Source organism: Manis pentadactyla, chromosome 2 (genome assembly GCF_030020395.1).
Source record: "Manis pentadactyla isolate mManPen7 chromosome 2, mManPen7.hap1, whole genome shotgun sequence".
Lineage (NCBI taxonomy): Eukaryota > Metazoa > Chordata > Mammalia > Pholidota > Manidae > Manis > Manis pentadactyla.
Genome location: NC_080020.1, coordinates 99,289,668 through 99,313,661, shown reverse-complemented (window position 1 = coordinate 99,313,661; position 23,994 = coordinate 99,289,668). Strand labels below are relative to the sequence as shown.

Here is a 23,994-nt window from a genome sequence, read left to right as displayed (position 1 = left end):
TGACCAATCCTTCTTAGGCTTGGATTTTCTTTTGAAAATTTCAAAAAAAGGATGTGAAGTTTGTAGATAAAGATCCAGTTGGCCACCCTAGTTTGGAAATCAAGTAGAAGGTCAGAGATAGACAAAGAGCCTGTGCTGCTATTCACAGCTCTTTAAATACCCCCCCAGGGAAACAATGGGGAGAAGAGAAGCCCTTTGCATTCCAGCCCCTAGACTGTAAATGCATAATTAAGCAAAAAATGTAAACAAAAAAGTAGCCAACTGAGAGGAAGCTGGAGAGTGGTTATACTATGGCTTGAAGGTTCAGGTTAGACACTTTAAATGTCTCAAGACTGCCTGTGGAGCACTGCAAGGCTATCTTCCCACCCACACTTCCTCCACCCTGACCCTTGCCCCAGGTCTGCAACCTAACTAACAGGCATTTCCCTTTGTGTCACCCAGTGTCTGCACCACAGCTTCCTCCTAGATGGTCCAATTTACAAAGGGGTTCAGCTCTAAAGGCCTCATTCTGATCTCATCATTGCAGTCAAACTGACGTACAGAGAAGAAAAATTTCAACATATGTGGATGAGAACAGCATTGACCTATATATACAAAAGTTAAGTTTTGCCTGAATTATCAGAATAATGATAATTTGTAGTCGAGACATTTTGACTCCTGGTTATTATTCATTTCCTTCTATAAGCATTTCTTGGGCTCCTGCTACATGCCAGACATAGTTTTCCCTCTTGAGCAGCTTTCATTCTATTGGGGAGGCTACTGACAAAGTGTAGTGTGTGTTAGAAATGGGGATTCTTGAGAAATCCCATAGAATGAGCTATGCACCTCTTCCAAAGGAGGAGAGGTATCATCATCATGGGAAGAGGGAAAGAAACACTGGAAGAATAAGACAGCAGCCAGCAGCTGCCTGCAGTAGTGAGGGGCTGTGACTATAAATGTGCACAATTAGCTAAGGGAGCGTCCAATGGGGGAAATGACTGGGGAAGCGGGTTGGAGCCAAGGAAGGATTTGGCTGGGCCAGAGGCCTATGGTGGGAGATGACAGGGTGCTCATTCCCGTCAGGAGGGAGAAGGCTGAGGGGAGGCAGAGATGGGAACATCACAGTGCGGGGCAGGGAGGAGGCCTGCACGAGAACTCCGACACTGGGGAGCAGTAGGAAATAACCCTGGCATGGGTAAGTACCTGTAAAAAATGTTTCAAATTTAATTAAGTGTAACAATTGTATGACTCTTCACAACTGGCAACAGGTCTCAGTGAGAGAACCTCAATGTCTCAATTTGTGGGTACAAGGGTATTTATTAGCTTTTTACTTATGAAGACTGTCTAACAGTATTTATCAATGATTTTGTTCCCATGTGCCACGTACCTCTTCACCAGGCAAAAATGGATAAATAATCTCACGCTTCCTCTTCTTCACCTTAGGGACAGTGGAGGGATCCCAGGAGTAAGGGATGGAACCCTCAGCCAAGCAGGGGTCCTGCAGCCACGCCCACCAGCCTGATCTTTGGCTCTAATTAGCAAAGGTCTATCTTTCAGAGATCTGCCTCTTAAAGGAATATAAACAATACTGCCCAAGGCCCTAAAGGCCATTAATGCATTTGTTAAAAGCTGAAAACATATAAAATTTGCACATTTTATAAACAAATGTTGAGAAAAACATGATGAAAACCAGAACTTTCAGCAAGGAACTCCTCTCCAGCCCAATGTAAGCTGCCTTTCTAAGACGTCCCGGCCCCCTCCCTCCCCAGTGGACATGTTTGAGATATTTGTGTTTTCGGTGGTCCACTTAGAGGTCCGCTCCGCCTGCATCCGCTCCGCCTGCAAGTTCATGAGCTGCAGTGCCTAACTGTACCTGGGGTGGGAGCACCAGGCCAGAGATGCAAACTGGCTCTTGAAAAAGGGAATAAACTTCCCCTATGTCCCAGTCACACAGAGTATTTTGTACCTAAACTGCACAGAGTTGTAACTTCACCACCTGGAGTCCTGGGTCTACCAGCACTTGGTTTTATTCCTGCCAGGACTTTCTGGCCCAGGAATTCTCTAGGTCCCTTGCTGTGGGGGGTTTCAAGTCTGGTGTTCTCTACTAAGTTGGAAGTGGCTTGGGGCATTACTTGGGTACAATGGGGGTGATGAAGACCTGAGAGAGAGGACAGGAATTTGCTCTTTTCCTGAAGAACTTCTCCCAGATTCCGGACATCCTCCATCCCCAGTCATTGGAGGATAGGGGACCTAGCATAAGACTGAGTCTAGATACCACACTTTGAAGCTGGCTCTTCCGGTGACTAGTTTAGCAAGTCACTTCACCCCACTGGGCCTTGCTTCCTCATTTGCAAAGTTCTTCAGACCGAAGAATGCGAAGTTTCCTTCTAGCTCTAACATGCACTGATACTATGATCTTGAGGCAAGTCCTAGAGCTACTGGTGAGATGGAGTGTAGCTCAGAACATGAGTGTAGCTCAGAACATGAGGTGTTTCCAATGGAGAGGCACCTGCAGGCAGCGGGAATTGATACAGCTATGAAGGATTTGTAATCCCTAGATGGGAAGACTTGAGAGAGCACATTACTCCTGTCCCTGAGAATATCCACAGATGCCCTTCTGTTCTAAGTCCACATGTGCACATTCAATATGAAGCAGTCATCAAAGGTGCCTTACAGAGCCCTAGGGCTTCTTTAGTACCATGGAAATGTTCCTCTGTTTCCTATCAGCCCAAAGAGCTGGACTTGATACGCTTTCTTATCAAAGGCTCCAGAACATCTTCTACCTCCCTCTTGCCAGGCCTGGCATTATTATAATAATAAAGCTCCCTTTTCCTAGTTATTGCCCCTGTCCTCTCTGAAAGCCATGCCGAGGGCAGCTGTCACCATGCTGTCACTCTAAGACCTCAACCCCATCTAATTTCAACTAGACTAGGGCGATCATTGTTATCAGTCATCAGGCTGAATAAAAAAGGAGTGCACCCCCAACACACCTCTCCACCCCGCTATCCCTGGCCAAACTGGTACAGGAGCATTGCAGGGAGATGAATTAAATCAGGAACCTTGGGCAGACTTTCCCATCACACTCATTACTTCCTTATTTAAACCTTTGACCTGCTTACCTGACCAAATAAGGCCTCTGGGCCAGGACCCGGCTGTTTGGGGTAAGGAAGGCAATTACTCTTACCCTAGGGGCCATGTGCTCCCCAAGTATGAAACCTAGTAAAGAATCTCCAGCTAGTCACACATACCAAATGTACCTTCATTCAATGGTATACAGGTGCACAGCTTTGGGAGTGGCAGAAGAAATAGTTTTCCTTTGGTTACTTCTCAAAATCACTGTGCCAGGTTTTTATTTTCTACATTCCTATAATGGTTGGTCTTATAAACAGGAAAACCTATGGCAGCCTGCATGACAGTGGTGGATGAATGCTGGGGATAAATTTTTGAGGCTTAATAAAAAGGCCATTGCTTCTGAAAATACTTTCCACTGTCTCCAATATTGCTCAGTTAGATGAATCCCCTCCCTTTAAGCTTTGGTTCCTATTACAACACAGTTACACTTAGGGCAGCACTGAACACACTTTTTGCACAAGGGCCAATTCAAGAAAATAAGATGCTTAGGAGTCAATTATTTTTAAAAAAAGCAATAGAAAATGTTAAACAAAACCAGGAAATACAATGGTGCAACGCTAAGCATTTTAGAATTTCATCTTACAGCTAAAATCTCAAGAACCACACGTGATTAGTCAGACTGCAGAATCTGGTTTCAGTATCGCCCCTTTGAATAAATTTGATTACCGAGTAAGACATTTCTGGAGCTGGTTTATTTTGCCTTTCCATGTTGACCTCTTAAGCTACTTGGCTCCTTTCCTAGTGTCTCTAAATTTTGTTGCCTTTCGTTGTTATGTGCAAATGACTACATAGCAATATCTTCACTTACAAAGTTCTTCTCATGTCCACTTATTTTGAAATACATAATTTAGTTGGTTTATTTCCTCTTCTTGTTGGCAAGCACAGCAGGTATTTAAGAAATTATTCAGGAAAACAGTCTTCTCTACTCACATCAATGTAAACATCTTTTTCCTATTTCTCAGATACACTTGGTGCTCATCACGTATCTGTCTCTCTGTGGGCAGGTGGGAGAGATGGTGTGCACATCTTCAGCTTTATTAGATGCGCCACAGTGGGGGTTCCAACACATTCCCCACCTGCATGCACAAGTACTCCTGTTTCCTCAAACCCTTGCTAACATTTGCTGCTGTTTACAATTTCCTGACTATTTGTGAACTGGACTATCCTTTTATATATTTATTAACCATTTATATTACTTCTTTTGTGAACTGTTAATATCCTTTCCAATTGGACTGTCCTTTTCTTCTTAAACTATATATAGGGTACAAGTATCTTCCCCAGACTATTTTTTTCTTCTTTCTTTGTTTATGATTTCTTTTTTCTACAGAAGTTTTTTGTTTTAATAAAGTTCAAGTTTATCCATCTTTTCCTCTGTGGTTTATGATTTTTGTGTCCTGTACAAGAAAATTTCCCTTATTCCAATGTCACAATAATATTCTCCTATGTTTTCTTCTAAAAGTCTTAAAGTTTGCTTTTTCATCTTTAAACCCTAATATATCTGGAATTTATTTTGTATACAGAGTGAGGCAGCAATCTAATTTTATCCTTTCCATCCTACTCACTCATTCTTTTTTGTTTTAGTGTCTATTCTTATGGTTTGGATTTTTTTCTCTTTATGTCCTCAATCACAAAATTATTCATTAATCATGTTGTTAATCAAATTATTAAGTTATTTGAAGTTCTCAGGTTCTAATCCTGTTGGTTGTTTTGTGACTACTTCTATCTCTTGGAGGATTATTTTCTCAATAATTTGTAATTTTAGATTTTGACCCCATCTTCAGCAATACTTTATTTGTGGATCTGTGTAGACTGGCTTAAAAAGGTTTTTTTTTACTTCTCCCAGGTACCTCTAGTAAACAATAGGCCCAGGACCAATCTTCAACATAATTTCTCATCCACAGTTTCTAAGACTATATAGATATAAAATAGTCAACCTCAAACTCATGAAGTAGAGGCTTATGAATACAAATGATCAGGGAAGCCTCTGTCTCTACATAGAGCTCTGAGCAAAGAGAGACAAGCTTCCCTGTGCTGGTCTGTGGGATTTTTTCCTGGTTCAATTTTGCACCAAGGTGTGGCCCCTTGGAGTTCAGACTACTTACAACTGAGAATGTATTTACAGGAAAAAGACAACTACTGGGTAGAGATGGGTACACAATTAAAGTTACTCAAAGGCAGCCTTAATTTATGTGCAATAAGCTAAACAAAGATTTCCTGTCTCATAAATTAAGAACTAGTAATTGTATTGTCAACTGCCATATCCCATGGCTCGCTGCTAAACTAAGAAGAGAACACTGTCTGTTAGTTTAAAAAAGGTACCAACATCCACTTCGTCGCTTGAAGATAATTTATTGTACAGTGGAAGGGAGGCTTCTGCACCTCTTTTGCCAACCTCCAATTTTCACCTGTCCTCCAAGAACCTCCCTGGTCATGAGGAAAATGCTACAGGAAACACTCAGCAAGAGGTTCCTTAGGAGAAGCCTGTGTGAGAACATGTGCCCTTGTTTGAGTGTGAGAATGTGTATACAAGCAGGGACAGCCATCCACCAATCTCTTCTAGTGGTGCACTTCTTGTTCTTTTAGGAGCATATGAATCACCTTTATGCTCTCTTAACCCCTAATCACAGGCGTTCCCAGTGTTGTCAAAACAAGAGCCTGCCTACGTCTGTTTTCTACTCTTGAATTTGGTTCCTGGGGTGCTTGTCAGAGAGCGAGAGCAGGAGACTGAAAGTCTTGTGTTGACATTTTGAAGCTGTTTGGAAAAGAGAATGATGCAGGTCTGATGTTGTAATTCCTCCTTTTATGGGCAAAAAGTAATGTCTCAGCATGAATGAGCACAACTGAACATACTGGGGCACACCCAGACACAGTGTGCACTCCTGGACATTCACCCTGCTTTTCTTGCTGCTGTTGTAGGACAAAAGGCAGATGATTTTTGCTTTTCTACTCCCAGTCTCCTACACCTAATGAAATGAATAAAACACTGGACTTAAAGAGAAAAAAATTTCTGACTTATGTATATTTTCTTCCTTTCCTACTTTTCAAGCTATAATCCTAATCACCACTCATCATTATAATGAATTAATTTTTAATTACATGAGTAATGGATTCTCACTGATAAAAATTAAAGCAATACAGAGAAAGCAAAATCCTTTGCTTACTCCCCTAATCCTACACTGCCTCCCCATTGTGTGTCCTTATTCTCTATCCACTGTGTATCTTTATAGACTCTGTCTGAGCATATATGTTCACATATATATATTCACATAAAAGGAAGTATATATTTCATTTGGTGGTATTATTTAATGTATAAATTGTGCCATACTCTGTATATTGCTCTACAACTAGCTTTTCTCAATTGAGAATATATATTAGACATATTTTTCATATCTGTACCTATTCACTGATATTCTTTTCACATAGTCTTTCATAGAACTAATTTGTAGTTTATTTTGTATTTTCTGAAAGATGGAAATATGGATTACTTTAAAAATTTTCACTATTATAAATAATGCTATGACAAATCCCTTTATACATACCATTTTGGGCACATGTGCCAATGTTTTGTCTAACATAGGTACTCAGAAGTGAAATTTCTGGATTTAAGAATACCATCTGCTTCTCTGAGGCAATAATAAAAATTACCTCTCTCTCTATCTATTTAGTCAGCTTGGGCTTCCATAACTAAATACCATAGACTGTATGACTTAAACAACAGGTATTTATTTCTCATGGTTCTGTAAGCTGAGAAGTCCAAGATCAGTGTGCTGGTAGATTCAGCTCCTGGTGAGGACTACCCTCCTGGCTTGCAGAAGGCTACCATCACTATGTCCCCACATAGTGGAGAGAGAGCAAGCTCTGGCTTCTCTTCCTTTTCTTATAAGGACACTAATTCCATCATGGAGGCCCCATATTCATGGCCTCATGTAAACCTAATTACTTCCCAAAGGCCCCACCTCCAAATACCATCACATTGGAGGTTAGAACTTCAACATATGGATTTTAGGGGACAGAAATATTCATTCTATTATGTATCTATCTAAGTAGGTAATAAATGACTATAATTTAAAAATTTCAGAGTCAGGATAAAGTGAAATCATAAATAAAAAAGCAGGTATTAAAAAATGATAGATTTTTTCAACCATATCAGTAATCACATTAGATGTGAATGGTCTAAATATACCAATTAAAGAACTGATCACAAGACTGGGTTAAAGGAAAAAATCAAAATCCAACCATATACTATCTATAGGAACCAAAAGACTTAGATTAGGTGAAATCTAAAGACACAGATAGGTTAAAAGTAAAGGGAGAGAAACAAACACTAACAAAACACTAATAAAAAGAAAGCCAAAGTGCCTATATTATATCAGACAAAGAAGACTTAAGAACAAGGAATTATTACTAATGATGTATGGATATTACATTATGATAAAGATGGTGATTCATAAAAAAATATGTAACAATCCTAAATGTGTGTTCACATAATAAGACAGGTTCAAAATATATGAAGCAAATCCTGACAAAACTGGAAGCAAATACACAATTATAGAATCTTCATCACTTTTCTCTCAGTAATCAAGAGAACAAATAGAGAGAAAATTAACAAGGATGATGATCTAAATACTCTCAACCAACTTGACTTAATTGACATTCCTAGAACATGTCACCCAACAACAGCAATACTTCAAAAATGATATAAGACTGAAATCATACAAGATAGGTTCTCCAACCATAATAGAATTGGAGAATAAATCATTAACAGAAATAATCTCTGAGTCCCTAAATATCTGGAAATTAAACAATATGTTCTAAATAACTCATGAGTCAAAGAGAAAGTCATAAGGAAAATTGGAAAAAGTATTTTGAATGAAAACGAAGACACAATCAACTAAAATTTGTAGGATGCAGCTAATGTAGTGCTTAGAGGGAAATACATAGCTTCAATTCTTATATCAGAAAGGTTACTGGGAAACTAAGAACTGAAAGGAAGACTGGAGAAACACACTCACAACAGGCAAAAATAAGGGAGGAGACAGTAGCTAGGTCCCCAGCCAGTATCATACGTCCCACTAGTCCTGTGAGAACACCACTGGATCTTTGTAGGTCACTGACCACCACAGGCTGCCTGGAAGTCTCTACTGGCTTTATAAATTGGCTCTTATTACCCCAAGATGTTGTTTATTACCCCAGACTGGTCTCCCTTGTTTCTACTTTTTAGTATCACCAACTCCCTCTCTGTAGTCCAGAGCTTGTGGATATGCTTGGCTGAGCCTGGAACATATGCCTCTATTCTAGTTGCAAAAGTAGTTGGGAGAGTGAGTGGCTTTAATGTTCATTTTATATGATGACAGACAGGCTGTACCTCCCATAAATCTTGGATCCAGAAACTATTAGGATGTTGAGTGAAACTTTTCCTGATACCATACATCTGGCCAAAAAAGACCTAGAACTGAGAACAAAAGATACCCTTTTGGAAGATTTCTGGACACCTCTCTTGGGACTTTTCAAGGAGTTGAAGCACTGGATATTTAACCCCAACCATTAGATTAGCTCCACTCTTCCTGGTCTATATAGGACAACTCCGGAAGAAAGAGAATGAAAGAGATCAGAGTTAGCAGGAATGCAGTGTTGATATTGGGAGGTTATCTCTGTACCCATCCAACAGCTCCATACTCTTCCCCCATAATTATTCATGGGAGTTACTGCCAGTGCTTCTTTCTAACATAAGAGAAGTAGACACGTAGGGAGTCATTGGTAGAGTTTGAGAATTTCTGCAGGAAAAAGAGACTAATGTCTCACTCCCTGCCTGTCTGCCTGCTTTACATGAGTGGACAACTTGGATATAAGATTTTAAAAGGGCATTAATGAAAAGACTAAAGTAAATTAGACAGAACTTTTAATTATGAGGCCTGTCCAAGGTGTCATTAAATAATGGTAAAGGAGAATTTGTCAGAGTACAGTTGAAAGTATTTATATTGGTGACAGTGCTTAGTTGCAGTCAACAGAATCCACTCTAGCCAGCTTTATCAGAAGGGTATTTATTTAGGGATATAGAAAGCTCATAGAACCACTGATAGGATTGATGAAAGACTCCAGGCTGAGCTCTAAGGAACTGACCTCAAAAGAGTTTCTGCCTTTCCCATAAAAAAAAAAATCAGAAACCCACTACAAGTTCTGGCTCCAAGACACAGCTTCTGTTGAGAGGGGCCAAATGGATGCTTCAAGTCCTGCCTTTTTAAACAAAATTTAGTTTTAAATCAAAGTCTTGCGTAGGTATATCTTACTTATGGAACATAAATTATGTCCTCACACTTGGGGTATGGGTAATGGCAATAAAGCATTTTTTTAATTCCTTATTGTCAAACTGGTATTTAAATTGTGGAGAAGTACTAAAATGTGAAAAAATGCATAATAGATTTGGGTAACATGAATGATAGTATCTACTACAGCTATCATTGGAAATTCATTATTTTATGTTAATCCACATTGAGCAGAGACTGTAGAAAAAAAATGGCTGAGGGAATATAAAACTAACCAAATCTTGATTTTATAACTTAAAATATAGCTATATCAATCACACAGATCTGCCTTATTTTGTTAATGACTACATCATATTCCATGTGTGGATGAACCAAATACATTCAGTCCTCTAATGATAGAAATTCAAGTTGTTTCCTGTATTTTACTATTTAAAAAAAAAATGCTTCAGTGCAGGTCAGGGCACATGTATAACTACGCTCCATGATCACACCCCTTCTGAGTGACAGGCTGGGATCTCTTTGTTTTGTTGTTGTGTTCTGAGTTAAATAGAAAGTTTTTCCCCCTTCTCAAGTAGACCTACTACGTATTTTTAAATCAATTCTTGAGTAAGAATAAGAGCAATACAAACAGACTCACTGCAGAGGTAACTCTTACTCCAGCTATCTTTGTGACCTCGGGCAAGTCACAGGTTCCTTTGGGCTTAATCTCATTATCTGTGAACTGTGCGGGTTGGACAAGGTGACCTCTGAGCCCCAGCTATTAAACTCTGGTCCTGAGTAGTATCCTTGAGACACCTACTGTTGCATTAACCTTTTAGATGATAACTATGTCTTTCACTTGCAAGACCCAAGAGGAATAACCCCATGACTTTGTTTCTTCTTGTGTCTCCATCCCTTACCTTCCTAGCACCAAAAGTAGCACTCCTAATACAGTAGATGCTTAGCAAACTATTTACTGAAGGATGGGACGACATCACTCAATAAGGTGGTATTGTATAGATTCAGATAAAATCTGAATTCATCCATCCACCATACAGAGTAATCATCCCCACGCTCTGCTCACACTCAGAGTCTCTACTGTTCCTTCCCTAAGAAGCTCTGTATTTCCCTTTAGTTAAGGAATTGAAGCACCCTTTCCTGATTCCATTATTTCTAAAGGAGTTACATAATTTTTATTCATCAATTGAATTATTTTGTATTATAAAGTATGATTTATTAGAATAAGCAGTTTGCTCCTTGAATTTGTTAACTTGCTCCTTCTTAGTACATATTAACTGAAAGACCCAAATCCCTTCATGGAAATCAGGCAAAACCACTTGGAAGAGTTTATCTTTATTGTACATGGAAATATTTTGTATATGTCACACTTTTATTCTTCTCTGTGGACAAAATGTGGAGTCCTGAATTTGGACTGGACAATGGATTATAATGAGGTGGACAGCCTTGTAATATAGTGGAACCAACAAAGGTTTTGTCAGGTGGCTGAGGGTGAAAATCACATTCTGTCTCACTGTGTGGCCTTAGGGTGGTCTTACCTCTCTGGGCCTCAAGTCAGTAATACTTGCTTTGCAGTGCTATTTTGAAATTTAAAAGAGTATATGTAACATGTCTGTCACATGACAGCTCCCAACATGGTAGTTGCTAATATTATTACTCATGCAGAGTGATGCTGAAAACACAAAAGACATTCTAGAATAACTGATGTTCAAATGGTTGACAAAGCCGCAGTGAAGAGCGCAAGCACAGCCAGACTACATATTAAAAACTTCCCTCTGGCTTCCACAAAGTTGTCTGAATGGAATGGCCTGGTGTCAGCTCACCACACAGAATCTCAAGGGGCTTATTTCAACGCCAGTCACACTTTAATATAGTTCATTAAAAAACTGTTGTCTCCTGGCATAATCTCTACGCCAAAAATATTATCTGGCTATTCACGCAGAGGCACATGCAGTGTGTCGGGGCCTCCTGGAATGTCTCCTTGGTTTTTACCCCACAGAGATCACCAATTCTGCATCCCTTCCTCTCTATCCCAATACTGCCATGGCTCTGTTCACTGGACTCTTGCATTGGCCTTGTCTCTAGTCTCACTCCCCTATAAAGCTGTCTTTAATCTTTTTGCCAGAGTGATGGCACTGCCTCCCTATTGTCTAAAGGATGACTCATATTCTTCTGTAACAGGTACAAAATCCTCCATCATCTCTTCTGCCTAACCTCCCATCACTTCTTGCCATCCTCTCCACCCCAGTCAAACTCTAGTCTGCCAAGAATACTGATCTATGTACATGCCATGCCATGTTCTGTACTGCACATGCAGTTTATTGTTCCTGGCTGGAATGTCCTCTGCTAACTTGTTCACCTGAGAAACACCCTGTGGCTTTTGAGAAGCCCTCTCTGACTCCTTTGATTGCTTAGGGGCAATCCTCCCCTACACTCACCCCATCCTCACCTACACTCACCCCATCCTCCAGACAAACCTTGCTAATGTATTTGCTGCATTACAGTGTAATGGTCTGCCTGTTGGTTTCCCACAACTGGATCATAAGGCCCTTGAAAGGCTCTTTGATGATAAGAACTACATATATTTTCATCTCTATCTCAAGGACCTAGTACAACACCCGGCACATATTTGGTGCCCAATAAATGATGGCAACTGTCTGCATTAGTCAGGAATGAGTTTGGTGACAAGTAATAGAATACCTGACTAAGAGTAGCCTGAAAAATAAGGCATTATTTCCTGCAGATAACAAGACTCCTGGAAGCAGGTGGTTACTGCTGTTGGCTTAGCTGTTCACTGATACCTTTAGGGACCCTGGCTCTTTCCTGTCTCAATCCATTGTCAACACAACAGCCAGAGTGATCTTGTTAAAATACAAGTCAGACCACATCATACCTCTATTCATAGCCCTCCAATGATTTGCTCAAAGGAACAGCTGAAGTCCTTAAATCAGCATTTGAGGACCCACCCAAGGTGATTGCCTGCTTTTCTTTTCTCTATAGTAATTATCACCATGTGACATACCACATTTTTCACTTACTATATATTATATATATTGTCTTTCTCTCCTATCACCACTAAAAGGTAAGCTTCAAGGCAGTAACAGATTTTGTGTTTTGTTCACTTCTCATCTCCAGCAACTACAACAGTGCCTGGCACATAGTAGACACTCAGTAAATGAATGAATGGATCTTCCTGATCCACTGCTCTATGAGTCTTGGCTTTGTCTTCATCCTTGTTGCCTCTTGGCTACATGGAGGCAATTGCTTTCCAGACAACATGCTTATGTCTAAGGCAGAAAGAAGGGGTGATAGGAAGAGTGGTGCCAAACACACAGAACCTTTTTATCAAGAAGCAAACACTTTTCTTCTTTTCAGCTTGGAAAAGTCCCAAGCTGACTTCAGCTTACATTTCACTGGCTCAGGTTATGTTATAAGCTTCTGCCAGCAGTGAAAGTAGGAAAGCAAGGAGGTAACTGAGCATTCTGAACAAAATTAGGAAGAAGAAAGGGGCTGGATATAGAATAAGTAACTAACACAGTCTGCCGTGAAACGAATGAAGGAAGAACCCAAACTCTGGGAACAGAATGAAAAATGCACTGCCCTCTGCTCAGCCGATCTCTACATCTCCTCCCTTCTTTTCTCAGATGGCCTGGCCTCTGGCCACTGGACTGACATGAAAGCGGCAGGCCCCCTGTGATCTGGAGCTCAGGGAATTCACCAGAGATATCAGTCTCTGCTTCCTCAAAGTTTATCAGAAAACCAGGCTATAGCAGCATTCAGATGATTGTATCTCAGGCTCACAAGCATGGTTGGCTTTGTTCAGGCAAACAGCTCCTTCAGAGCCTCTGAACTTGATCTCCACGGATCAGCACACCCAGCCTTTAGGTCCCCAGATTTTACCTTGATGGAGAAACTTTGGCGACTTTAAAGTGCCTGTAAGTGGATCTAGTCAAGCAGAAATAGTCATGCAGTGTCCTCCATGCTCTGTGCGTGCTTTCCCCAGAAACAAGATGCCACCTCTTCCCAGTGGGCCTGTGCTGCTCTGCACCCTCCAGGGAGTGACTGAAGCTCATCTGACCTTGGAGAGAATGAGTGATGGTGTCTCTGACCACGGTTCTCCTGGTTCTCTGGTTCTCATGGTTCTCCTGGTTCTCCCATTCTCACCATTCTCCAGGTTCTCCTGGTTCTCACCATTCTCCTGGTTCTCTAGTTCTCACTATTCTCTGGTTCTACTGATTCTTGGGTTCTCACGGTTCTCCTGCTTCTCTGGTTCTCCTGGTTCTCACGGTTCTCCTGGTTCTCTGGTTCTCCTGATTCTCACAGTTCTCCTGGTTCTCTGGTTCTCCTTGTTCTCATGGTTCTCCTGGTTCTCTGGTTCTCCTGGTTCTCACAGTTCTCTGGTTCTCCTGGTTCTCATGGTTCTCGTGGTTCTCACATTTTTCTGTTTCTTCTGGTTCTCATGGTTCTCCTGGTTCTCTGGTTCTCCTGGTTATTACAGTTCTCCTGGTTCTCTGGTTCTCCTGTTTCTCATAGTTCTCACAGTTCTCCTGGTTCTCTGGTTCTCCTGGTTCTCACAGTTCTCCTGGTTCTCACGGTTCTCTGGTTCTCCGAGTTCTCATGTTTTTCACAGTTCTCCTGGTTCTCCTGACATGTGTAACAGAAGGCATTCCAGGGAGAAAGACAAGTCACTAGAAAGTGCCAGAACCTTGAATGTCATGTCTCAAGGCAAGGCACCATGATGAAATTCCCTTCAGTTATTCCAGGTCTCACCTTGATTCCATGTGACACTTGTCACTTTGTTCTTGTCTCAGTGAGGGTCTTCACAAAGGCAGTGACTGACTTTCATCTTTCACCTCTAACACTTAGCATACAAATTAATGCTCAATAAATGGGAACTGAATGAAAAATGAAAGAATCTCTGAAAACAGATGAGTGTGGAGTGAGGGACCTGATGAAATCCTATGTAATCTGTGGGTTGCACTGTACCTCTCCACAGCCTTTGCATTAAAATCTAAAGGTTTTGCTAACTTAAAACTTAGGTACTTAGATGGATCTTCTTTTCTACTTTTGTTGTCTAAAGCTTACTAACTTCAAGTTTTTTTTTTGCCCATGGTTGCCCTTGAAAAGAAAGAGGAAAAAAATGTCACCTTGTCCATGGGATTAGAAAAGTTACCAAATTGTTTCATATCAAGGTAAGCCACTCACAGATCAAAAATTCCATAATTTTGTGATTCCTCCTCAGCTTTTAGATGTGAGAATACGTACCACTACAAAGGGTAGCCTTAATCTAAGTCACCTTATTAGTGTAATCCCCAAATATCTCTAATTGAATATGACTGCATTTTTAAATTAAATGCAGTATCTTCAGTAGCTAATTTTCCTCTCATATAATTAAAATATCTGTCATTTTCCCAGATAGGCTATCCAAAGGCTGAGTCCTAGATCTTGCTAAAAGAGGGAAGGCATTTTCCCTGTAACATGTCCTAAAGTTTTCCAGGGCTTTTCATGGTGGAAAGGAGATCCTTTTCTGTCTCCTTTGCCAACCAGAAGCATGCTGTCCGGACTGCTCCCACTCAAGTGAACTGTATTTAAAGAGAACAGGGCCTTAACCTGAACACTCCATCTGATTTAGAACCTTGGCTTTTCCTGGTCCAAGCACTCAGAAAGAATGAAAGAAGAAAGCTATAATTATAATCCACCACAATCAACAAACATCCTTAGCTTTGGGAAGTTTGTAGTGGCCTCTCAATTGCTGCCATGTTTGATATCCATGTGGCCACTTCCTGCTCTCTCTCCTTTCTGCTGTGAGGAAAGGTGCATATGAAGTCACTGGCTACACAGGACTACCCTATGTGATGTGATGCCATGACTTGGCCGTCTCTTACAGTACAGCCTTTCACTCCAGGACAGCCTGCTGTGCCGGCTGTTTTGGATGTAGCTTGGCGTGAGCACAGAAAATCCATACAACCACCCACAACTTGATCTGCTAGTTGTGAGCGGAAACTTTTGAACACGTTCCACCAGCTGCACAATGGTACCATTTATTACTTATTCTCAGGGGAAAACGTTTGCTGTGTGAATAATACCAGGGACTTATGTAAGCCTCTTCATTTTCAGGGAGCTTTATGGGTGTCAGCAAATTCACACAACACCCTGGAAAGGTAGCCAGGCATTGTTATGCCTTCTTTACAGAGAAAGAAACCAGATCAGAGCATCAGATTTTCTCAAGGCCAAATGGACAATAAGTGGCATGGACCTGTGTCCAGAGAGACCCATACTCTTCTTCTAGAGAGCACAGACAATTTTCCAGTTGCTGAAAGACACCACAGGATTTGATTCTGGACCTAACACTTGAAGATAACAACTCTGATTTTTTGTCTCCTAATATTACTTCATCCTGGGTATTGTCCAGATGGGTGAAAAGGGTAAGACAAGGTGGGGGCACCCATATACAATAATGGTGAAGGTTTAGTTTCTCTCACACCTTGTCATTGAGGAATTGTACAGTCTGTAATCACAGGAACATGGTGGGAGGGGTTGAGTATCCATAAAACCCCATGAGAAAAACAAAACAAAACAACTCTTCTGACAATGTAGGACCGATTTATTAATTTCAATTGCTCCTTAGGAGATGGAGAAAGAGTTCTCCTCATCAGCTCTAGGAACATGCTAAATTCCTTCTGGAGTGAGTTGAACTGTGGCTTCCAAAAAGATAAGTCCAATTTCCAGCCCTCAATATCTGTGAGTGCAAACTTATGTGGCACATGGGTCTTTGCACATGTAATTAAGTTAAGTATCTTAAAAAGAGATCGCCCTGGAATTAGGCTAGACCTATATCCAATGAGAGGTGTCCCATAGGAGAAAGGCAGAAGGAAATTTGAAACACAGACACACAGAGGGGAAGGCCATGTGAAGATAGAGGCAGAGATGAGTTACTCAGCTACAAGCCCAGGGAACTCTGACGATTGCCAGCAGTCACAGAAGCTACAGAGAAGCATGCAACGGATTCTCCCACAAGCATCCAGAAGGAATCAACTCTGCCAACAGCTTGATTTCAGGCCTCTGGCCTCCAAAACTGTGAGAGAATTAAGTTTCCATTGTTTTTAAGCCACCTAGTTTGTGGTAATTTGTTATGGCTGAGGATAATAACACACCCTCTTCAGCTCCTTCCAATCCTCAGAATAGTATGGATTTTAACTCAGTTTAAAGCTGAATCTGTACCATGCCGTATCTTTTCATTTATGTGTGTGTGTCTTGTGTGTTGGAAGGTGTTATAACTCTAAAATGGTCGAAAATTACTCCCCCAATATTAACACATGCTGAAATTTATGTGTGTTAAAATTACATAACCAATATTAGTAAATGAAGAATTAGCTTACTCACTGTGAAGTTAGGAGGCACATCAAGGAAGGAAAAGTCAAAACCAGTGGAGTGAATTCAAATTCTGATCACAGAGCAGCCGTTTCATTCCTTCTCTCCTCTATGTCCCTGCCCCAAGGAGCACACAGTGGAGCACAGTGAGCCCCTTAAAAATGATAAGGCTATAATTATTACTGATTTAATACATGTTTGATACACAAATTCAACAATTATAGAAATTCATAATGTAGAAAATGACAGCTTCCGATATGTGTATGGTACACATTCTTCTGATGTTTTTCCTTAAATATATTAACACTCTCACTTGTGTCTCTCTCCTCAACCTTTTAAAAACTGGAGAGTGAGTCTGCAGGACAGTCTGGTGTCTCCTGCCTTTTTGGGCTATTTCAACCTGATGAAAGGAATGTTTGTTGAATGTATCCGAATGTAAATCCTGTTTCTTGCAATCCTCGGGTAAGGTACAAAACTCTCATTAACCACATCTGAAGTGAGATAATATTTTTTTACAAGCACAGGTTGATATAATTTTTCTGTCAAGGGCCAGATAGAAAGTATTTTAAGTTTTGTGGGCCATGAGGTCTCTGTTGCAGCTACTCAACTCCGCTAATATAGTGCAAAAGCAATCATAAATAATATGCACATGAATGAGCATGGTTGTTGTATTTCTATTCTATTGCTGTGTAACAAGTGAGCACAGACTCAGGAGTTTAAAACAAGACTCGTTTATTATTTCTAGCTCTGTAGGTCAGAAGGCTGGGTGGGATGGCTGAGTTCTCCACATAGGGTCTGACAAAAGCTGACATAAGGTGTTGGCTGGGGAGACTTTTATCTGAAGGCTCTGGGGAAGCATTTGCTTTCAAGCTCATTCAGGGTGTAGGAAGAATCCAGGTCCTTGTGGCTGCAGAACTGATGTCCCAGTTTCCTTGCTGTATGTGAGCCACTCTCAGCTCTTAGAGGCCTCTCTCAAGTCTCTCATAGACAGTTCATAATATTATTGTTTGCTTTTTTCCAGGCCACCTAGAGCACATTCTAACTTCCTCTCCTACTATCAGCCAGAGAACTCTTTACTTTTAAAGGGTTCCTATAATTAGATTAGGCCCATGTGGATAATTTCCTATTGAAATAGCCAAAGTCAACTGATTAGTAACCTTAATTATGCCCACAAATATCCCTTTCATCTATAATGTAGTGATCACAGAAGTGAGACATCATTATATTCAGATTTGATCCACATTTAAGGGGAGATTATACAAAGGTGAGTGTCATTTAGAATTCTGCCTGCCCCAGCTATGTTCTACTGCAGCTTTATTTAAAGACAGTGAAGTTTGAATTGAATAAAATCTTCATGTCTAACAGATATTACTGTTTTTATTTCTTTTTTCAGCTGTTTAAAAATCTAAAAACTATTCAAACCACATGCAGTTATACAAAAACAGGCAGAGGGCTGTGGTCTGCTGACCCCTGGGTTAAAGGATCAAATAAATATACCTTAAAGGGACACCCAAAGAATAATTGTCATAGTATCCCACACAGTGCCACAGTCACAACAGACACTCAGTGAGTGAATGAATGAAGTATTACTGGGTTCCAGAAGAGACAGAGGAGATCAAATGCACCCCAAACATCCTGGTGACAGGTCCACTGCTGTGGGAGGAGTAACAAAAATCCAGCCTCTCCTTTTGAATATGAGACCATCTATGATGTAGGAGAGGCCTGGGTGGCCTAGAGGTCAGACTCCAACACTTGTGACATTCCCCTTAGGCTCCAAAGTGAAAGCAGTGTAATTATAAAGATCGTGTAACAGTTTACCTGGCACACTTCACCTGATCACAGGACTCAAAGGGCAAGTGAAACTCTCAGTAGTCTTTCTCTGAGACGATGGGTTTAGCATCAGAATTTGGGTCTCTCTAATGACACAATGGCTTGCCTGGTTGGGCACCAGTGCCACAGCCAGATGAATGTTATTATGTTTCTTGGGAGGCAGAATTGATGAGGTGGGAGAGGCTTGGAACTGAGTCAAGCACATGGAAAACACAGGGCTGCGGGGAAGCAACACTGTTCAGTGAGGTCTCTCGTCCACTCCAGAAGAATCCATCATCCATCCCCTACATTTTCTAACTGGAGATATTCCCTGGAATAAGAAGGGTCATGCTACTGGCTGAGGTCACATCAGACGAATAGTATTTGCTTGAGAAAATCTTGGATAGAGTATTCCAGTCTGTGAACTACCTAGGACCCAAGATTCACAGCCTGGCAGGATAAGAGGAGACCCTAGGCACCACCTGTTTCAGCTCTCATATTCTACATGGGAAGGAACTTAGTCTTGGACACATTTCTTTCCCAAATGTCCCAAGTTAGTTAGTGAGAGTGGAGGAAGAGCCTGTTTATTGTGATTCCCAATAAATTGCTATTTATGTCTCACATCCTTTCTCCTCATTTGCCCCAAGCTCTAGCATTTTCATGCTGGTTAACATTTTGACCAAAATTGTGCCAGAGATTATTGTTCCTTCCTGTCCCAGTGTCTCAGGATACCCTGTGATTTCTGTTCCTACTCCATGTACTCAGCCCCCTCTCTAGGCCTCCTATATAACAGCTTGGAAGAGCAAACTCTAAGGTCTTAAATGGGGAGCTACCACCAGGGAATTCTCTGGACTACAATTCCCCCAACCCTTCTTTGCTCTTGCAAGCCCTTAGGATCTCCGTCGCGATGTTTAATAGTTTTTTTGCCAGTGACACCCATTCTTTTCTGCAGCTTAGTCTCTCTTCATATTGCTCACTATCCCTACCTAGCATGGTGGGGAGGTCAGATCCTCTCACTAGCACAGGGTCCTTCCAACTCTTCCATCAAAACTGTACCCAGTTATCCTCATTTTTCTCATTCTGCTATGGGACCTGATGATTTTTATGGCATTTGGCACTGCTCACTGGGCTTTCTCTTCTTTTCAGTTAAAATTCACTTACTAGATTGACCTTGCTATGATTCGGATACTGTCTCCTGTGTATTAATTCTTATTCAACTCACTCTTTTTGCTTTTCTCCTTGATGCAGTAATCGTTCTCTTTTCATTCTCTAGAACATTGCCCATGAAGAATGTGGGACTAATGCAGCTGAGGGGGTACAGAAGGCTCTGTAGAAGTGACACTAGGAAGCTGCCTACAGAAGACTGCCTCCCTGCTGAGAATTCCAGGAATGAATTCTGATGTTTTCTTGCTCAGGTGGGGCATCTGTGCCCACCCCCTGTCCAAGGCATGTCTGTGGAGATTAGGAAGCAGTTCCTGTCCCTCCTCCCTCCCCACAGGCTTCATGACTGTTTCTTGAGGAAAGCTAATGTAGCCCCCTGGCTGCCAGCTCTGCAGGTCCTGGGACCCCCATGCTGAGGCCCCTTGCTAGACTCACTACCCCCAATCCTCTTTGCTAGGGCAACAGTATTTATGCAATGAAGCAAAGCCTGTGCTGTTGAACCATGGCTGTCTTCCCACACAGCACGTACCTTTCTCTTCTGGATCCTGTACCACAGGCCCTGGATATGCTGCTCCTATCTTGGCAGAGGGACTTGTCTCTGAGGTCTGATCCTACAGGAGAGATACCAGCATTCCCTGTTACTATCTTGGCCCAGAAGTGTTTCCAAACCTTAAAAAACATCCTTGTCCTGTTTTATAAACAAAAATGTTATGCTGGACCACCCAATAAGATCTTGATGTGACCCACATAGGGAGATGAGATCCCCACCCCCAAGAGGTATCCCCTTTGAAGACTCACTGATGCAGAGTGAATCTTCACTGGGTCTCATTCCCTCTGGCAAAGAAAACTTGTCAAACTTTACTTTCTTTGCTTATATTATGGGGACAATGGCATTACATAGGTTTCCAAATTATGGAACTCTATTATAATGTGAAAGATGGATGTTTTCTCAAAATCCATTTACATTTCCTTTTAGAAATGCTAATACATATCTCTAGGAGATTTCCCCGTTAGAAAACCAAGGCTATAAAATGTCAGGGAACAAAAGGGAAGGTGTGAAGACCATACAAAGGACAGCTGTGGGACCCAGAGAGAAAGATGAGTCCTGTTATCAATCTACCTTTCCAGATGGTCTTCAAGCCAAACAGTCTCCCCCATGTGCTCTGTCTCCACACGTACACCATACCCATGATGTTTGAAATAGCACAGCTCTGTGTGTTATACTGGATATTTCCCAAATAGAAAAGTTTCACCCCAACTCCAGAAAAGCCCTGCTTTATAAACTTGTTTCTCATGCTGTGAGTTCACTATGGCTTTCCTGCACCAGTCAATTCTGTCCTCACCATTAGTAGGTTCTCCAGAAGCAATGTGAAACTTTACCAAATGAATAAACTTAGAGCCACGGGCCCCAGGAAGGGAAGAGCTGTGTATCCATTTTGGGTGTGGGCAGTGGACATTGGTGGAAGTCTGCTAGAAAAACAGATATCACAGTTTGCAGGACTTTCTTTTGAATTTGAGCATTTTAAGCTCCACCTCTCCCTAAGCAATAATGAGGTCTGTGGAGACATATCATAATTCCAGGGTTTGAGCAGACATGAGTCTTCAATTGTTCCAGTTCAGCAGAGGCAAGGAAAGAATATCAACATGACAACTGAAGGCAAATTCTGGCATGCCAAGACCCCCACCCCTTAAGATCCAATCACCAATGCAGAACACACCCTACCTCTACTCCTTAAAAATGCATTTCCTCACCCAAAAGCTGCTGCTCCCTCTCTCTGGGAGCAGCCATTTTCTCTTTCAGATAATAAAATCTCTTGCATGGGCCCATGTCTCCTGAGTCGTTCTGGGGTAAGGAGGGTTGCAGCGAGATACCCTTTCAACAACCCCATAAACACATGGTGACAGGGATGGTTACCCAGTCTGGTCAACTCCGCATGGCTTTTTCTGCCTCGGCCCCACATAGCACCACCGTATGTTTAACACAGCTGGACCAGCTCTTCAGAGATGCAGTGTGGTGGCTCAGCCTTGCTGCCTCGGGCTGACCTGAAACACAGGGAAAGAAAACAACGGTATTAAAGGGCTCCCTTTCGTGGCAACAGGATTCAGGGGAAAAGGAGCAGTGGGCTTAGTCATTTTTTAACCCCCCAAAACTTGCTATGTATCCAGAGTATTCTGGGTTCAATTTAGTATTTGATTTGAGTTTCAATTATTTTAGCAATAGACAAATGTGGGTAGAATTGCAATTTTTCCAGAATCTCTCTTCTGGCCTTAGCCCATCTCCATATCAATAGGTGTTTACAAGGGGTGGAGTGAAGCTGCTTGCTCCTTAATCCATCCAGGATGGGGAGAGACATGGGGAGCAGGAGCAGATGACTTCTTGTAAGCAATAAACAGGTCTCTCCCACTTTATTTTTCCCTTTGACCAATTTCAGCTTCATAGGTTTCCTTGGTTAATTTGTCCCAGGCTGGGAACACACTTTCCCCCCATAGTTACAACAAAGTAAAAGCTGAGTGAATCCTGAAATCCTTTCCCAACCTAAAGACAGCCAATAAATTTTAGCTTCCATTTTACTTGAGAGTAAAAATGTTTCAATGAAGCATCCCAAAGTCTTAAAAGAATTAAGGGTCAGAAGGTCCCACCAGTGACTTCAGTGTTGCTGGCCCAGTTTATCAGTCGGGCCTTGGCAGTAGTCCCACTGACAGGACCAGGGCTCTTTGGGAAGACAGAGGTGATTTGAAAGCAAGTGTTAATGAGGTAGGGCAGGGACATGGGACAAGCATTATGATGGCTTGTCCTGCCTATCATGAAAATGCTGAGATATAAACAGTATAGTAAGAATAGGAGGGACCCTATCTTAAGGCTAAGATGCCATTAAAAAAATAAGAGTTGAGAAGTAAGATTGCTAACATATCCTCTAGTAATCAGACAATAACCCACCCAATCTTAAGGCAGGGCAGGCGGTCTTAACTAATATGTCCCAACTGATTGAGGGTAACCACTACCTTGGAAAAGAGCAGGATCAATAAATTCCTTGTGTTAAGTTTACTTAGCCAAATTAGCTGGAGGACTAATGATAGAGGAGAGGAGACACAGTGTCTCTCACCAGAGGTAAGCATCTTGAGACCACAAGTCAAGCCTATGCCCAACAAGCACCGCCCCCACCCTGCCCTTTGCCCTTCTTGAAAGTCTTAAAAAGACAGAATTCCCAGTCTTTCAGTGAACCTCCTCTCTGAGGACCCCCACACTTTCCTTTCTTTAAGTGCGTAGTTTTAAGTAAAGCTTTTTCACTGCTCAACTTACTGCGTTTTATCCCTTTGCTCTTTTTGTCCATTTCCAAGTCTCCATTTTACAGCTGATAAGTAGGAAGGGGCTGCTGAGAGCTCAGATTTGGGCCTGCAAGTTTCCGTTGCCTGGGTGACCCAGACAGAACTGCAGCTGTGCGATCAGCTCTTAGTAACCTGCCTGAAAATCTCCTTTCTTTGGGAAGTTCTCAGAACATAATCTCACTCCATCCCATGCTCCATGGCTCCCCCAAATCCTGGGGTGGTAGGGGCTAGTCCCCATGCCATGCAGATGCAAGCAGACACAGGGCACCAGGTGTCCCTGGCTTTAAGAGTTGGCAAGGGAATCTGCCCTAGGCTGAGAACTTTCCCTCTTTTCCTCTGCACTTTCCTGTTCTCTGCTGCCTGCAAGGCAGCTGCCGTTCCTTCCTTACCTATACTTGTCTGACCTAATTGAGAATTCTTTCTCTTTCAGAATCAAGAACCCTCCCCTGTCCAGGTTGAGGTTTATCTGGTATGCAGGGAGAGACCTCCCCAGACTGGCTACCAGGCAACATTATTTATGAATTATCTCCAGGTGGTCCAGTTCCTACAATTCCTAAGTTGCTCAGATATTCAGAGTGGAAATTTTAATCATAGAATGTTTGAGGTTGGTTTGGTCTAAGCTGAGGACAGTTTTGAGATTTCAAATGACAAAAAGAAGGTGAAAGAGTCTCTCCTGTGACTACTTAGGAGACTTGCCCTTGCTTGCAGCCGCCTTAGTTAATCACCATTTGCATTCTGCTTTATAATTCACAAAGCCCTTTTCTCAAACTCTCAGAGAGGCCTCGCCCTTTGCACATGGGAGGAACTGCTGAAAACATCCTCCAGGGAGGGAACCAAAATTAGAACGTATTCATTTATATATACATGTGGCACAGGTTTAGGCATTAGAGTTCCATTTCTGCCTGTCTCCCTTAAGCACTTCCCCCCCTACCCGCCTGCCTGCCTCCTTTATCCC

The 23,994-nt window shown here is 41.7% G+C and overlaps 1 protein-coding gene across 1 annotated transcript in view; it reads right to left on the bottom strand.

Moving 5' to 3' along the window:
• Positions 1–20,665, bottom strand: part of ANKRD55 (ankyrin repeat domain 55) — a 280,917-nt gene extending 260,252 nt beyond the window's left edge. Inside the window, exons 1-2 of the mRNA XM_036900197.2 lie at positions 20,242–20,665; positions 16,755–16,896 (exon numbers count right to left, since the gene is read on the bottom strand). The gene's annotated coding sequence lies outside the window, so the exon portion shown is untranslated. The remainder of the gene's footprint in view (positions 1–16,754; positions 16,897–20,241) is intronic.
• Between the last annotated feature and the right edge of the window lie 3,329 nt (positions 20,666–23,994).